The sequence below is a fragment of the Agelaius phoeniceus genome, chromosome 3 (assembly GCF_051311805.1).
Source record: "Agelaius phoeniceus isolate bAgePho1 chromosome 3, bAgePho1.hap1, whole genome shotgun sequence".
In the NCBI taxonomy this organism is placed as follows: Eukaryota; Metazoa; Chordata; class Aves; order Passeriformes; family Icteridae; genus Agelaius; species Agelaius phoeniceus.
In genome coordinates, this window is record NC_135267.1 from 88,742,761 (window position 1) to 88,759,665 (window position 16,905).

Genomic DNA, 16,905 nt, shown 5'->3' on the forward strand with positions numbered 1-16,905 from the left:
TGTGGGGTAGGTCCTGATACAGTATGTTCTTAAGGATATGCTTAATTTCATCCCCATTTAATAAATCAATTAAGTGTGTGATTAACTTGAGTAAGAGGTGAAGCCTATGCTAAAAATCAAGCATGAACTTTGCTGAACTAGAACATAAATACTAATTTACTTTAGAGGCTGTCCTCACTCAGCATCTGGAAAATAAGGCTTCTGCAGACACACAGCCCTGGTAGATATCACTGTGCATGCAGATCTTTTCAGACCAGAGCTATCTAAAATCCAACCATTTTGAAGAAAAACACTCTGGCTTGTTTGTGCTTGTCATGTACACAGGTCCTTCATTTTACAATAAATTTGACAACACTGCCTGAGTGTACTCATAATGACAGCCAGTTATTTCAAAGTAAAGACTGGTAGACATTATTGATAAAACAGAAACCATGTCAACAGTGCCTTAACTCACTATAATTGCTTCTTTTTCAGTCCAGGTAGTTTGTTTTGTTCTGCAGTCCCAAGGACCTCAAAAATTTACTTCAGTAAGTACTATGCAAATGAATATTTCCACTAATAAAATATTCATGGACATCTGAAATGCAAAACATGTACATAAATTGCTGTGTGTTTGCTGAGGCATAGGAGCTCTATGTGTGACCTGAGCACATGAGAAGTAATTCAAATCAGCTTAGCACTAGCTGAGCTGGCAATCCAGAGAGCTATGGGGGGCTGCCTTATTTAAATAAACTTGAACTTGCCAGAGACTAGAGGCACTGCTAAATGAGATCCAGTGGATGGCTCTGTGGTGGCCTATGGAGTTATGTCCTCCACTTCCTGACAGTCTCAGAAGTTGCCCCTTTCCACAGCAAAACCAGCAGAACAGGAGGTGTGCCCCGCCCCAGCTGCTTAACTGCCAGAGCCTGCTTCTTGCTTTAAACTGCAGGTGAAGTGAAATTTTACCTAAACCAACAGACTTGACATTGAAGCTGGTGAGGCACAAAGCTCATCCTCTTGACATCACTGTGAGCATGGCAACCACAAATATGGTGTTAGTAACTCCTTAAATTGTTGTAAAAAAGGTGTGATAAGTTCATCTATTAATACCCTGACAATGAATAGCAACTTCATCTCAGCTGATGTGGGAGGTCCTGTTACCCCCATGACTTAGACCTGTGGCTTTTGTGCTCTGTGGCACACCAGGGCATTGGTCTTTTAAGCACAGCTTGCAAAGAACTGTATTGCAGGAATTGTCTTTTTAATTGCAATGAGATGGCTGCTGCGAAAAGGGCAACTCATCAGCTGATGTTTATGGGATTTACAGCCAAAATATCTTCAGATGGCTACTAAAACACTTTAGTATTTCCTTTTGTGATTATTCAGCCTTGAAGGTTGTTTCTGGTGTGCATAGGGAAAAGCAATATATGTTAACCATCCTCTAAAAAAACAGACAAGATAAACAGTGTTTTACTTCTTCCCTTCTAAGGGTTTAAAAGAACTAAGAGTATGTGCCAGATTTACAAGGAGGTGTGTTTTGGCGGTGTGGCAAAGATGAATTCAGATTGTAGATGAGCCCAAAGGATGAATATTTCTGCTGCTGAAACAGGAGTGAGTGCATTGGATGCATATCATGTCCATGTGGCAGAAAAAAAAAAATCTGTAAAATTTCCTTCTTGCTTAAATTACAATTCCATAAAATTAAAATGCCTTCAGCCCTTTCAGTATTGAGGCCAACTCTAATCTCCTCAGTAGGAGCATGACTTCTCTGGCCTCTGTAATACAATTCCTGATTTACTGCAAGAGATCAAGCTCAAGGCCACTGCAGCTCCATTTTACTACTCCATTCAATATACTGTGTATGCTGTTTATTAAATTGTCAACTATCACTGCACAGGCAATATCAACTGTGTAACTATAGTTCCCATCTGTGGGTTTGGCACCCCACTGAATAGCCCTCTAGTCACACTCCTCCCAGTAAAGAAAAAAAAGGAAAAATATTAATAAAGGGCCCCCAAACCTGCAGCTTGATGTATTCTCACTGAAGAATGTTCAAGTTACCCTACCACTGGAGTATTACAGAAGGGGCAGTCACTTCAGACAGACTGGGATTTAAAAGCTGGTGTCTTCAGTTTACCTGACTGAATTTGCTAGGTTGAAAATGCAGGTGTGACTGCAGTCTCTTCTTCCAGCAGAACTAGATGATGGGCCATGCTGAGCAGCTGGAAAATGGCAAAGTCTCCAGTCATTACTACACTTCACAAAATGGACACCTGTTGTGGGCTGAGCTAGGCATCTAAGGGAACCCCTACATGACCTTCTGCAGGAAGGATTAGGCTTTTCCTGCCCACATCCCAAGCAGGTGAGTGCTGCAGACTGGAGAGAACCTGAGCAGCCATGTTAGGAGGGCAATAAGCATGAGTTAGTATTGCCAGCCTCCCAGCAGGATTACTAGGTCAGGTTTGGCCCTTTACTCCTGAGAACTATGCTCCTGGCTCCAAGCAGCTCATGTCTGGGAGACACAGCTCAGCAGCACCTGTGTGTGAAATAGGATTGATGGAAGAGATGAACAAAGGGCCTGAACGAAGCATCTCACCTCCCACACCCCAGAATGCTGTAGATTGTACATCCAATTCCCAGGTGCTTTGTTCCCCTCATTCCCTTCATAGGGACGGTAGGCATGTAGCTCAGTGTCATGCCAAGTGAACAGCAGCATTTCATTTTGCTTTTAGGTATGGCATTATCAGTGTTACAACATCCAAAATGGCACTAAATATCAACGTGTTACTTTGGATCTTCCCCAAGGACCAGAATTTGACTTATTAAAAAATCATATTTTGTTAGGAAACATGTGTTAGGGGTCTATGAACCTCCCTACAGCTGACACTCAAGGCCGTGTGTGCAGCAATTGGTTACAATGCCACTAAACCTGGAAATTTAATTATGGGATGCCAGTCCTTTCTTCTCTGTTGTGAAGTGAACATAGTCATCACTTGTTTCTATTTCTGCATGAAAATGATTCATTATGTAGAATGTACTGTACTACAAAAGGGATGGAAGAAAATAGTTCCATGATACATGTTGGGAGACAGAAGCAATGGCTTGCTGCTGTGATTCACGCTTGTACTGCCCAGGCATTCCAAAAATGGTTTTCTTCACAATTAGCCACAAAATCTGTAAACCATAAAAGGAAAACCATCAGTTTAACAGCAAGTGATTCCGGCTGGCTGCTTGAAATAAAGGTGATAATTCATGGAGCAAGTAAAATATCAAAATTAACTGGACATTTTCTCCTAATTAACTTTACAATCAGGCAGCCCACAGTGGCAGTCTTTGCTCTGAAACTGAAAAGACTTAGTGTGCTTCAAAAATCGATACGGTCTGATGAGAACCAATCCCTGATACTTATTATGGTGTGCCTGTGGCATAGTGCCCTCTGTGCAGCCGCCTGTTGAGGACAGGGGCATGTAAGGGATTGGCTGGACTGCAGCCCTGCTCCCCTGCCCACATATTCCCTGTGGAACAAACTTGGCAGAGAGAAGGCAGTGAGTAGGCTGAGCCCTGGCAGATTGCTCTTCCCCCAGCACAACAAAAAAAGTGAAAACAACACTGCTGAGAGCACTCAGCTGGATGTCAGCTGAAATATGAAAATGTGGGTGTTGCTTCCCTCAACAAGCCTTTTTGCATTTTTGGGACCTCCTCAAGCTTGGCATAACTAGGTATGTCTCAAAGACAACGTGCTCCTTCTGAGGTTTTTTATGAGGTCTGAGATCTGTCATCTTTGATTAGGAGAAGTTTAGAGTTACAAGACAGGGTGAACTGGAGCTATAGCTAGTGATGCCCCTCTTACAATTTATAAGCAGACTATTTATTAACACATGCATCCTGAGAGGTTCCATGTACTTGGGAATGATTCTGGGAAAACATATATACAACGATTACTACAGAAACATGCACAATTTATTACAGCTGCTAGTTTCCTTTTTTAAACCAGAATCAGCAGTGATAATGCTTGTGTATGTTCTGCCTTGTGCCTGCCGTACCTGACTCAGCCATGGTCTTGGCTGTATTTCTTACAGTAGACAGAGAGCCCTTTTACCTTTTTGAGCTAAATCTATTTGCTGATCAACAATCTTAAGGTGCCACTAATTTCTAGATATCTGATGAAAATGAGAAATGGGGTATTTTTATCCTGAGTTATCTATGCCTTGCCATATTTATAATTCTAGATAAAATAGTATTTTTAAGAAATGAAATAAGCATCACTACAGTTGCTCAGTGTTTATTTGAAAGTATAGCAAAGAATTGTATTAATACCAATTATCATGGGATAGATGTTCTCATTTAAGTAAAATCTAACTTTTTTTTTGAAAATCCTTTAGGATCTCATTAACTGCTCCATGCCAGGTAACCTATTTTGGTAGGAAAGCTGTTCTGAGTAAACAGCAACTTCCTAAATGAGTTACAGATACTGCTATTATACAATAAATTGCAGCAAACTATCTCTAACACTTCTAATGTTGTACTTGTAGCCTCGGAATTTCAGCCAGAATCTGGAGTGCTTTATGGACAAACTAGAGCTGCTTGGCTGCTGATTTGGAGAACACATTTTCACTTTGTGTTTATTTTGCTGTGTGGCTGTTTTGTGCTAGAAATGTTCTCGTCTGACCTCAAACTAACAACCAGTTATAAATGGCAACGGTGCTGAGGTTTTTCATCGTATACCCTAAGTAATCTCATAAGCAACTGCTCCCCTTCTAAATTTCATCATCATCACCATAATGGCACAAACTGATGCACTAGTGCAGTGCTACTGTGTGTGGGGGCTAGATTTTCAATTTCATAAATGCATATCAACATCCTGGGGGTGTGGGGAATGGCTTAAAATACAGTTACGGTCAGTAAAAGGATTTTGTAAAAGCAATGGCTCTGTGTTCTATATTAACTCTGAACTATAAACATAGCAGAATATACACAAGTCCTACTTTCCAGATGTTTTCCTTATCCTGGTATTAACTGTTAGGAGAAAGCTCTGTGCTATTAGCAATCTCAGGTCTATTGCTAAATGTCAGCTGCTCCACATGTAAGAATTTTTCTTTGTCACTTCAACATTTCCAATATTCTTTTAATTAACCCCTCCCTCCAAAACAGTCTTTTAACAGTCATGATCCCAAGGGTCTGTTACTCAGGATTAAGGGCTCCTGGGATTTCTTTCTGGGGTCCTGTGTCTGAAAGGACCTTTCTCACCAATCACCTTTACTTAATCATCCCCAAGTCAAATTTGTTGGACTTAAACATTAAGGGCCCAATCTTCTATTAGCTCTTACTCAAGAAAGTCTCAGCACTCTTGGGTTTATCTCAGTGAGAAGGACCATGGGTCTCTGATTATGCTTTTCCCCTTCCCTCCTGCTCATCGCTGAAGGCATCACCAGGTCTCTGGAGCTGCCGTGTAGACCCAGGCCAGCCCTGCAGCTGCTGCTGAGGGTCAGATGGGTGCTGCCCCAGGGGCTCAGGCTGCCACCACGCAGCAGGGACAGCCTGGAGCTTGGACATTCAGCTATGACTGTCATGCTTGTCAGGCTCCTGCCTCAAGCACTCCAGCCCCTTCTGCAAGCCTCTGAAACTTGTTTGTGCAGTGCTTGCTCGCTGCAGTGTTTGTTTCACCTCTTGAGTGGCATCGTGGCCTGTGGATTATGTCCATGGCTGTCTTCCCTCAGTAGCTCTGCTGCTTGCTTTCCCCAGCACACCAGAAACTTGAGTTTAGCAGGAAACCTTACTCTTCCTTGTCCCAACAGCCGAAAGTAATCTCCCCCTTGACCTTGCCTGACCATTTGGCCTTTTCTTTGATGAAGGAGAAGACGTATAATTTACAAACCATTCCCATGTGATGTAAAAACATCCTCTAAAAGGATTTGTTCCTATCTCCCTCAGGGGACCAGTATATTTGAATATGCCAGATGTATATAGAAACGTCTCTGTGAGTGTTAGAGAACCATGGCAAGCCTTGCCACTTCTCTGGGAGGCTGCTGCAAGCTGGTTGCAATTGGTGGCTATTGGGTGTGGTGTTAAGGTGCTTGTACCTTCTTTCTTACTCCTCTTTTGAAGCACATATAACAGCTATTACTAACCAGCAGCAATTGAACCCTTGTCCTGGAATCCCATCAATGAAGCAGTATTTGTAATGGCAGGATGCAACAGATGCTCACTAGCTTGTAGGCTGGCACGTACCCTACCTACTTCCACAGCCATCCAAGGTCAAAATGCTTCAAGAGCCAAGAGAAATCTATTAATATCATTCTAAGTGTCGTGGCTAAGGTCCAGGTAAGGAGAGCCTCAAGAACGTATCTTTAGACAAGCAAAATTCTCTGTTTCCCATCTATATTATGACAACTAATAATCTGCTTTTATAGGTAGTCATTAAATGAATGATGAATCAGTAATCTGTGTGGTTTATATGCCGTGCAAGTAATGGTAATGGTGGATGTGAGATCTGCCAAAACTGTGGTCTGCTTTGGACAGCTGACTTTTCAGAATTCTTTTCATTCATAAACCTGCTTTCTTTAGTCATCTGCAACCTCTGTCATGCTTTTCCCTTGTTGCTCATTCTTTTTCCCTCTTCTCTGTCTTGTCCATAGGATTATACTTGGCATCCTACCCACTTTTCTTTCAAACATGCCAACTTTGATCAATCTTATCTTTTATTCTTGCTGACCAACACAACAAAAATCAGGGCACAAAACTTAGGGAAAATGCTGCTGAAGTTTAAGAAAGAAATCCAGTAAGCTTCCTTCTTTTATAATTACTTACTGTATTTTGTGTTTACTATTTGTCATAAGGTTGATCTTTAGAATACAGGATTCTAAGCTTCCCATCCTAGATGACAGGAGTATTTGATGGCACATTCATTTATTCAGGACGATGAAGGCTAATTCTTTGTTAGACTGCAAAGGAAAGACATCATGCAGATTTTTTACTGTGCATCTCATGACATTTTATATTTAAATGGGACTTATGTGGTTCTTGAATTGGCCTTAAATCATCTACATGCTGTCACTAAGCATTTTCTTAACAGCTGTTCTTTCCTTTAGTTAATTACTTATCAAATGTCAAAATGTGATGGCTGAGTGAAATGTCCTGTTATCTGAGCAAACCCTAACTTAACAATCATTTTCTGCAGACAAACAAAATTAAGTGCTACATGAAAAATCATGAGACATTGTGATGGCACAAAAGCTTCATTTTTATGCCTGACTAAACCTGACAATCAAAAAATAAGGGAGGGGAGCAGGGAGAATAAATAAATATACATTGCCCTACCTAATGGTTATGAACAGGCTCAGGATGGACCTCAGCTGTTAAAGACCAAGTTGTGGGTTTTTTCTGGAGACAAATATAAAATCCTTTTATGGAAGATTGTAATTCTGAATTGGTTGGTGGAAGTTGTTGGGTTTTTTTTCAGATGAGTATTCAAAAGTCTGCTCATATTCAACAAAATGTATGTTTTCATTCAAGATGGGACTAATTACTGAAACTTCTGGAAAAGCAGACATGACTGTAATAGCTGCCTAGCATTACCTATATTTTCTGTGTCTATAAAATTATTATTTGGGTTTGGTTTGGAATGGGCTTGAGGATTGAATTATCTGTTCAAAAATGTAGGCTTCAGCTCATTTCCCAGTAAAAAAAATAGCATAGCCATTAGAAAGAAACATTTAAATACAAAGTAAATGTATTGCATAATACGCTAAGGCTATTTTAGTGCACTTTTCCTCTTCAGAGTTGCTATGTATTTTCTTAATGGCAGAGATCAGCTTCCAAGTATAGTTAGGAATGCCTTTTCTGGATTGCTTTTGATTGCTTTGATTGCAACAATTTCAAGTTTGGGCTTAGAATGAGGTAAGAATATGTAGAGGGAAGCTTGAGTTATGGTGTAGTTTGCTGTCAATGTCTACAAACAAGTGATATGGATAGTACTTCAGTTTCATATTAAGAGGAACTTCCCTAAATAATGTTCCTTGTTAGTTCTCCTCTAACCCTGATATGACAGGAGATACTAAAATAACATGAGAATTTTATACCAGTGTCTATCAAGTCTAATCTAATCAGAAATAAGCCTATAATGTGTCACTGACAAAAAAAAAAAAAAAAAAAAAAGAAGAAAAAAGTGAGGCCAGAATCTTGTTATATATACCAAAGCACTTTAGCTCAATAGGATGAGTCTACATTTATTTTAAACCTTGCAGTTATTTCTGTGAATGAAGAGGGGGATCAGAGTATGTCAGCAATGAAATCTCTGTTTGCAGCTCTGCTCTGGAAAGTGTAGCTCTCATTTGCACACCTAAAGCCCACTGGTTAAAAAGCTCTAGTGAAAGGAGCAGAAATCCCTGGCTGAGCCCTGCAGCAGCTCGAGCTGTCCAGCAAACAAAGGCAGGAGGACCACGGTAAAAAAAAAAAAGATGCCAGGCAGTGTTTGCTGTGAGGACTGGAAAAGAAGGTACCAGGATGTGCTGCCTTAGTCTGGGACTGTGTTAACTCACAAAATGTGAGTGTGACTCCCTGGAGAGAGAAAAGCAAGAAAGTAGCATAAAAAGGGGTTATATCCCTGCCAGGCATTCACACCAGGCAGGGGAAACTGAGGCAAAGGGTTGTTGCCTGCAGTGCTGTCAGCAGCTGCATTTTCCTTTCATTCTATATTAAAAAAGAAGCTTGTTCAGCACTCTTCTGTTAGTTCTTTTCCCTCCCTTCTTTGCCTGTTAGGAGCAAAGTATGGCCTATTATGGCATTTCAGGGAAGACATTTTCTCTTCCAATGCCCTGAGCATAAGGAAATCTTTCTCCTTTTTGTTGCTAATTGTACCTAAGAAAAGAGTTACATCTACTGTTTATAAGCAGCAAATTATTCTTTGAAATCTGATGCAGTCTAAACAATGATGAAAAATTCAGGAATTAGTTAGTAGTGATGCACTGGAAGATAATGAAGTTCTCAACTTCTTGTTTATATTATAGCATCCATATGTAATGTTTGACAATGTATTTGCTGTGACATTGACACAATTATCTGCATCAGTTAAAATGAGTGTTATTTATAATCAACTGTGATTGGAATCCTGTTCCATGGCAATGAGTTATTCACAACAAGAAATGTTCCATTAATCAATCCAAGAGACTAAAGGGCAGGGTTTAAAAAAAAATAGCTGCCTACAAGTGCTAATGGTGTTTTTAAGCATTTTTTTCCTGGTGTTTCTTCAAAATACTCACTTGCTTTGAAACAAGTATTCATAAGAAATTTCTTCCTTGTGCGTTGCTTTCCTTAAAAGTGCTTGCATCAATGAAAATAGAAATATATATATATAAAAATATATAAATAGTATGGAGGACTCAAAAATTAAGACAGTTTTTTAAAGAGCTCTTTGAAAATGGGAAAGACCCCTGAACTGAGAAATAACTGTCTCCTTTTACTCTAGGAACTGATAATTTGGCATATACGCTGCAGAATGTTTTTCCTCAGTTATGTGCTCATTGTATGAGCTGCACCAACAACTTGCAGAATGTGTGGCACACTGTAAAGCCAGGCTGCTAGAAACCACTGTGTAGTGTTTCTCATCAGCATCACTGCTCATTCTTCATTGCTTGATTGGGGTGATCTTGTGCTTTCCAAGTGCTATTATGCATGCTGTTTGTTTAAAAAATCAAAGCAGCAACAAAGTTTGAGTGCATCAAGATGATTCACACCACAACTACTGGTGCTCAAAATACTGTGAGCTACATATGGCAAAGAATACACTTTAAAGGCATTTATCTAACACTGGAAGTCTTCTGTTGTTGATGGGCAATGCAAGGTCTGTGAGTCACCCACCACAGCTTCATCACCATGGCTAACAATTGGCGAAAAGGAGCTCCCCATGGAAGCTGTTGTGTAATGTTGATTTTAATAGCTCCTTGCTCAAGCCTACCCTTTTGCATAACGTGATTGAGGGCACCTAGTAACTCTGCCACATGAATAACCCCAGTGACTTCACTGTGAGTGGAGTGTGGAGCATTGTGAAAGGCTGGCTCCACCAAAGCCGGCGGTGAAACCCGCCCTGCGTGCGGGAGGACAAGATCTCACCTGCAAGGCTCAGCTCTGCTCAGCTCTGCCAGCTGGGAGATGAGAGCCATGGGCCCAGTGTCCTCTCGTGACCTCGCTGGGTGAAGAGGGTGAAATGCTTGCCAGCCATGCTGGTACCAGTCTTTGACTCAGAGGTACTCTTTTATCTCTTTGAGTCTCAGGTGCTTTGTATTCACTTTTATGTAATCTGTCATTTTTGTGTCTCAGGCTGAATCCTACTTTTAACCAAGTATTTCCACAAATCAGTGTGAGTTCCAATCCCTGCTTCAAATCTATCAATGCAGGAAGCAAATCTTGCAATCACTTTGCTGATGTGCAGAGGTGCCAAGTTTTGCCTAAGCTGACTGTGCCCTGGACAGTGAAGGGGCTGTGTGCTCCTCCTGGGAGGGCTGGCATTGATGGGGCAGAGCAACACCAGGGGCAGGACCCCTGCTGCAGCTCACTTGTAAAATTGGCCTCATAGTGTTGTGATTCAGCTGGTTTTATTCCTGGCAGAAATGTAAATGTCTGGGCTACGAGGCAGCTGCTACACAAAAACTTTGTTCAGCAAGCTTAGGAACAAAAGGCTGCCATGCTGTTCAGGTGCACAAGTCCCTGAGTTTAACTCAGGTTTTACTCCTAGCTGGGGTTGTTCATCCCCTCTCTAAATGAAGACATCCTACTTGGGTAGTCAGCATGGTTTTAGAACAGATCCTCAGGTTTTATTTACCTTGACCTCAAGTTTTATTTACAATGTAGGACTCTCATGCAAATTGCAACACAGACTGGGGGCGGGGGGGTAGTACAACATCTGGTGGGGTTTTACAGCTTCTACTCTAATGCATCATGGCAAATCCATTTAAGTAAGCTGTACAAAAACATCATCACTTCTGCTTAATTATAAATCTGTTGCATGTAATTTTGGGTTTTGAAAATGAATATGGATAAAGAGACTTACCTCTAATCTATATTGATCTCTATCAAGAGATGAACAGATGATGAACTTAAACCATCCAGTTCTATTCCAGTGCATTTCCTGTCTGTACAGAAATGGAAAAATGTTTACTGTAATTAAGACCTAACACTTCAAGTAAACAATTATGGTGGTGAGAGATTAAAAAAAACCAAAACAGAAAAAAGCAAAATCACGTGTGAGGAAATGTCCCTACAATTTGCCAAGGTCAGCTGACACCAGAATACAGAAGGCAGGACATGTGCTCATCAGTTTGAGTAATGGGTGTGTTCTTCCTCTGGGCAAAATGCATAAAGGTGAGCATATTGCTTAACAGCTTTGCCTCCTCCAAAGTGGGGATAATAGCTTTCTAAAATGTGTCTGAGAACACTGGGTTGGTTTTTATGCTGATGCTGTATTAGTCAGAAGAAACAATCACTCATCCTCCAGGTCTATCACTGCATTGGGAAAGACACAGAACTAGAGTGCTGGGGAAATGATAAAATTCAAACATATGAGAGGCAAAAAGGCCATCGACACTCTTCGTAAAGTGCAAAGGTCAAGAGGGCATTAACCCCTGTTCCTTGTGTGAAGATTTTTGCTGACTTAGGTTTATAAGTATCACAGCATCTTGAAATTTCTGTCTGCCAGGAAAGTATTTGCTGCTCTTAGTGGATGAAGAATCCCTCAACAGAATGGTGGAATAGTATGTGACCTGGTTGTTACTTGTGAGTCCTGTAATCTGTCGCTCTTGTCTGCCTGGATTTGGAGAAAAAAGATCTCTATTTCCTCTACTTTCAACTCCTTCTTTGTGAAGTATCTGAACAAACAACTTGAGCAACATTATGACCACAGGGATGTACATCCAGAGATGGATCTGGATGTATATCCAGGTCTCAGTGACTACGGGCTTAGTCTACTTAGCCAGCTGTGAGAAGGAAACATGAATGAGGATGAGACCATTTTCAGTTTGGCCAAGGATGAGCACAACCAAGACTTCCTTTCCAGCTGTGACTTGAATTATCACCAGTGTCTGGATGCTCAAGGAAGCCCTGGGACCAATTAGCATGTGCTGTACTCCATCCACACCTCTGAATAGTCCTTCCTTTGAGGAATGTATTTAGAAAACCGCAAATCACAACCCAATGATTCTTTCTCCAGAAACAAGAATCATCACAGTACATTTAGTTCTTCTTTGGAGAAGAAAAGATATACACAGCTCTTTTTATTCCTTATTTCTGAAGCAGCAGGAGATAATTATCTTATTTCAATGTCCTATTCCAATTACATCCTACTTTACAATCCTATAAAATTCAAAATAACATGAAAAATCCTTAGATGCCTATATCGTGTTATATGTAAAACTTTGTGTGTTTAGAGCCAAAAAGTTTAAAAAGAAATCCAGTGTAATTTGTTTGTGCTTGCTTACTTGCATTACTTTTCAGCTTGAATAATACCAATTAGATGGTTTATGATTATTTCACATTGAATTCCACTGCAAGCTCCCTCCGCACCAGCACAGCTCTTCAGTGGTTCACTGGTTGCAGATCCTGTGGGGAGAAAAAATATTTCTTTGTTGAAAGATAAAATTTAGTCTGGAATTTGTTTTAATTGCTGCTGCCTGCTGATCAGTCCTGGACTTTATCAGAGACTCATTAACATGTCAGCCCTGGTACTTTGGATGGTATGGATGCTGTGGCAAACCTCAGATACAGCTTGGAGATCCCTGTAATGTCAAATAATTAAATTCCCAACCCACCGAGTGCCAGGAGTGAGGAAAAAGTAAAAGAAAGTAAGGTTAAAAAGGTAAGTAATTGAAATAAGAGTTTGGGTGCAGTGACTTAGCCAAGAACCAGGGAATCCCACACTGGCTCATGTTCAGGGAGTGGCTTGGTTCCCATTGGCACACAGCACACCATGGCCTGGTCACTAGTTCCACTAGGGAGGTAACAAAGGGCTGCTTGCTTTTTAAAATGAGTTCACTCTCAGCCTGTGTCTCACACTGAGCCTTTTGCAGAGGTTGGTGCCCACGCTTCCCTCTAAGAACGCGAGTCGGTGAACTGAAAACAGGATTGTGTGTGCTTGTCAATGAGAAAAATCCAGAGACCTTCCTGCACAAGTTTTACTGGACTTGCTGTTTGTTGGAGGCAGTGTGGCTCAGCAGTGCACTCGGTGGGGACTGAAGAGCTGTGGAGACCATGGACAAGTAATTTCATCTTTTTGTTGTTTTGACTTCCCTTCACATCAGCAGAGACAATGACCTCTGGCCTCTGGTGGCTGCTTTGGAGGTCACAATGACAATGGCTACTCAAGGCATTAGTCATGGATCTAGACATGGCACAAGAGAGGCTGGGCTCTTATTTTGATCTCTCAGACCCTTTTGCAACACAACATTCTTAAAGGAAGTCCTTTTCTAACAGCCCTAGAAGTTGACCCTCATTATCCCCATCTATATGTGGTGTTTCTTGGTTTCTTGGTATTTGTGTGGGCAACAAGAGGGCCCAGGTGCTGTGCACCCATGAGGTGGTTTCCCAAGCAGCATGAACTCTTGCAGGCTGGTTGGGAACATGTCATCTTCATCAGCTTGCAATACAGCATGGGGAATACAAAGGAGGAGGGCAATGCCACCTCTCTCCAGACACGATTTCCCACCTGGGGGAACCCCAGAGGGGGCTCAGAGGAACTGCAAATGAAGAGGGAGTTAGAGGGAGTTGTAGGCCATGCAACTCAGAGGAAGAAAAAAATATTCAGGGGTGTGGGAGGAAAGGCAATTGAATAATTTTTCTAAAAAACCTGAACAGCCCTCTGGCAGAACAAGTAGAAATAAACCTGAAAAGAAATTGTAAGAAACTACAATTAGGTAAATGTTAATCAGAAAAGAAGGCTCTGAACTTAAGGTAAGGTACTTATTGATGGCAATAGAAGAAGGTGAAAACTCTGCATATTTTATTTTCTGGCCTGATTTTAGGATTGTACTTCAACCTATGTATAATTTAAAGTTTTGACTTCAGTGGGAATAGTTGTGTTCTGAGAGCCCTGCGTGTGTGTTATGTGTCTGTTGGAGCCAAGGGCTCTGGTGGGAGCAGTGCTTTCTGTGCTGGTTAAGGTTGCTAAAGTGTTTTTAATGCTATTTTTGCGCTTTCTCTGGCGCTTACTATTGCTTGCAGCTTTCTGAAACTTTATGTACTGAACTGAACTCTTCCAGATGGTTTCCTTTTGAAACTGGTTTCATGCATGTGGGCAAGAGAAAAACCAGTTCAGCCATTTTAAATCAGGAATGGCCTTTATTTCCATGCACTGGTTTTAAATAGTTGAGAAATGCCTTCTAATCCATACAGTTGTTTCCAATTAGAGGTCAGACTTGCAAGGTGTAAGAATCTTCTCTCCTAAACCTGAAAAACTGAGCACTTCACAGACGTAAAGTTTACATTTATTTGATTAGCTTTTGTTTGTTGGTTTGCTTTTTGTTTTTAATAGTTTTCTTGAAGTAGTCCTAAAAATGCAGAATGTTTTGTTCATAAGCTGATGCAGTGTGCCATGTTCCCAGTGTAGGTGCAGTTTTAGATTTCTGCTCAGGTGAGTGAAATAAATAACTGGGTCCTAAGACTCCAAGTGAAGTTGGACATGGTCAAGGAAAACAGTAGAATAAGCTTTTGAAATTACAAAATGGCACATCAGTGTAGTTGTCCTCTATGGGAAGCTGAGCAAAGTCTTGGAAAACTTTGTATTAACAGAGAGGGGTGGGTGAGACAGGGTATGTGTTTGCCAATGACAAGAAAAGCAAGCAAGGACCTTCCTGAAGGTGTTTTATTTATGTGGTTCCTGGTGATCCTCAGGCAGGAAAAGCTTTCTACACAGTGCCATGGCTCAGACTCACTCAGGAAACACTGAACTGCTTTTAAAAGACAGTAAAATATTCTGCTCTTAATTTGGCAGTGGAATCTGCAAGGTGGCTTTGGTGGCCCATGTGTGACTGCCTCGTGTGCTGAGCGGTGTTAGCAGCACCTGTGCCCTGCTCAGGTACTGGGCCAGGAAGGTCCAGCTGCTGAGAGAGGGAAAATCCCTGCTTGTTTCAGCTGATGCTTCACATCCTTCTCTGGTGGCACAGTTTCCCTAGCAGCAGTGAAAAGGGTCACCCTGGCACTCTGGGTGAGATGGAAAAAGAAGAGCAGATGCTGAGGTCTGCCATGTGCTCAGGCCACCATCCAGAGGGTGGTGCTTCCTTAGGTGTCTCCTTAGGTGTTTCCTTAGGCCAGGAGTTGTCACCCTGCACAGGGAACCTCTGTGAACACGTTACAGCAACACAGAAACACCTCCCCCTCATTTCATTTGCCTCTCACAGCTGTCCTAAATCTTCCTCCCTGTGGAGTTTCTCTTGGCTGGTGTGAAGCTTTCCACCAAGCCAGGAGAGGAGATGGGTTCCCCTGGTACACCCAAAGGAAAAATACTGCTGTGTGTCATTGCTTTTCCATATGGAAAGACACAGGAGAAGGAAGGTGGGGCAGATGGGTGGGACCTGCCTCGAAAGAGAGCAAGGCCAAGTGAAGAAATACAGGCGTGGGAGAGCCACCCTTATCAAGCACCATAAATGGCTTTCATTGTGGCACATCAGAAAGCTTTCATATCTCCTGCTATTTCTTGCTACAGGAAGGCTCCAGAGGAGTTGGGGCAATCCTGAGCAGAGTTCCCCCAGCATGAGGTGAGACTGGTATCTGTTCTTGTCCCTGGGATGAAGGATGCCTTTACATCCTGTGAAGTATTTGTAGTGATGTAATTGGCTCTGGTAATGAGTAACCAGCTCAGGCTATGAGATAAAATAGCGTGGCTTGCTGCACTTAGCACGTGGGAGCCATTTCAGACTCTGGCTGTAGTGTGGTTGAGCACGAATCAACCACTTCTGCCTGTGCCCTGCTTCCCACTTCCACAGTGTGGTGTTCCTCAAGGGGCAAGGGAAGGGACTTGCTGCTGGGGTCTGTGTGCTGCCCAGCTTGCCTCCAGTTCTGCCTTGGGGTTCAAGAAATGCAACTTGTATTTCAGCCCCCTGTGCCCTGTGCTGATCTGTGGACAAATTGCATTCCCATTCTCTGTTAGCAAGCCCAGGCATTATCTGCTTAGGCTGTAAACACTGAGAGAAAGATCCTTGTGGCTTTACAGCACCTGGTTCAGGGTGAATCCAACCCTGAATCAGACTTTAGACTGTCTTGAAATTTGCATAATTCTAAAGGTCATTTCTCTTGTGGAGGCTGGGAGAAACTTGCTCCCAAAAGAAGAGGACAGCTTAGGCAGCCATGTGCTGTGTGTGAGCACTTGTAGCAGGGAGACAGCCCAAGAGTACTTTTGTGTCAGTCCCTGTAAGTAACAGATGCCTTTGTGCTCCATGTAAATGGCTGGGACAAAGTGTATGTAGAACAGTCTGATTATGCCTACAAACTGTATGCCACTCCTCAGTGTCAGGAAGTGCAAAGGTTTCTTGACTTGCTTTGCTGCCAGACCTGCCAGCTGCTGTCAGGACACATCTGCCTGGGAGATCTTTTGCTCTTCTAGTGCATGGAGAACCTGGGAGATCTTTCAAGAAGCATTCAGAAACACTAGTCCAGAATAGGAAATTAGGTGAGGATGCTGCAGACAGCCTGATCCTTTCCCTGTTTGCAGCACTGTTAATTCAGTGTGGCCCCTTGGTCAGCAGGGTGTTACCACTACAGAGTCAGCAACAGCCCTGCTGCTGCTTGGTGGCACATTCCATGGCCCAGGGAGCTGCTGTCCTTCCTGATAAGTGTCCTTGGCCTTTGTTTTCTAGGAAAGATCCCAAGATCCCAGTTCTGAAGCCCCCCCCCTCCAACCTGCTTGCCCCAGGGTGGAGAAGTCAATAAGTGAAGTGCTTGAGTGTT

The 16,905-nt window shown here is 42.1% G+C and overlaps 1 protein-coding gene across 2 annotated transcripts in view; it reads right to left on the reverse strand.

The window, feature by feature from the left end:
• Positions 1-304: 304 nt before the first annotated feature.
• Positions 305-16,905, reverse strand: part of TTC7A (tetratricopeptide repeat domain 7A) — a 202,282-nt gene continuing 185,681 nt past the window's right edge. The window contains exons 20-23 of one of the 2 annotated variants that reach the window (XR_013181454.1): positions 12,447-12,567; positions 11,024-11,105; positions 6,787-6,920; positions 305-3,153 (exon numbers count right to left, since the gene is read on the reverse strand). The gene's annotated coding sequence lies outside the window, so the exon portion shown is untranslated. The remainder of the gene's footprint in view (positions 3,154-6,786; positions 6,921-11,023; positions 11,106-12,446; positions 12,568-16,905) is intronic. The other variant, XR_013181455.1, reaches the window with a different exon arrangement.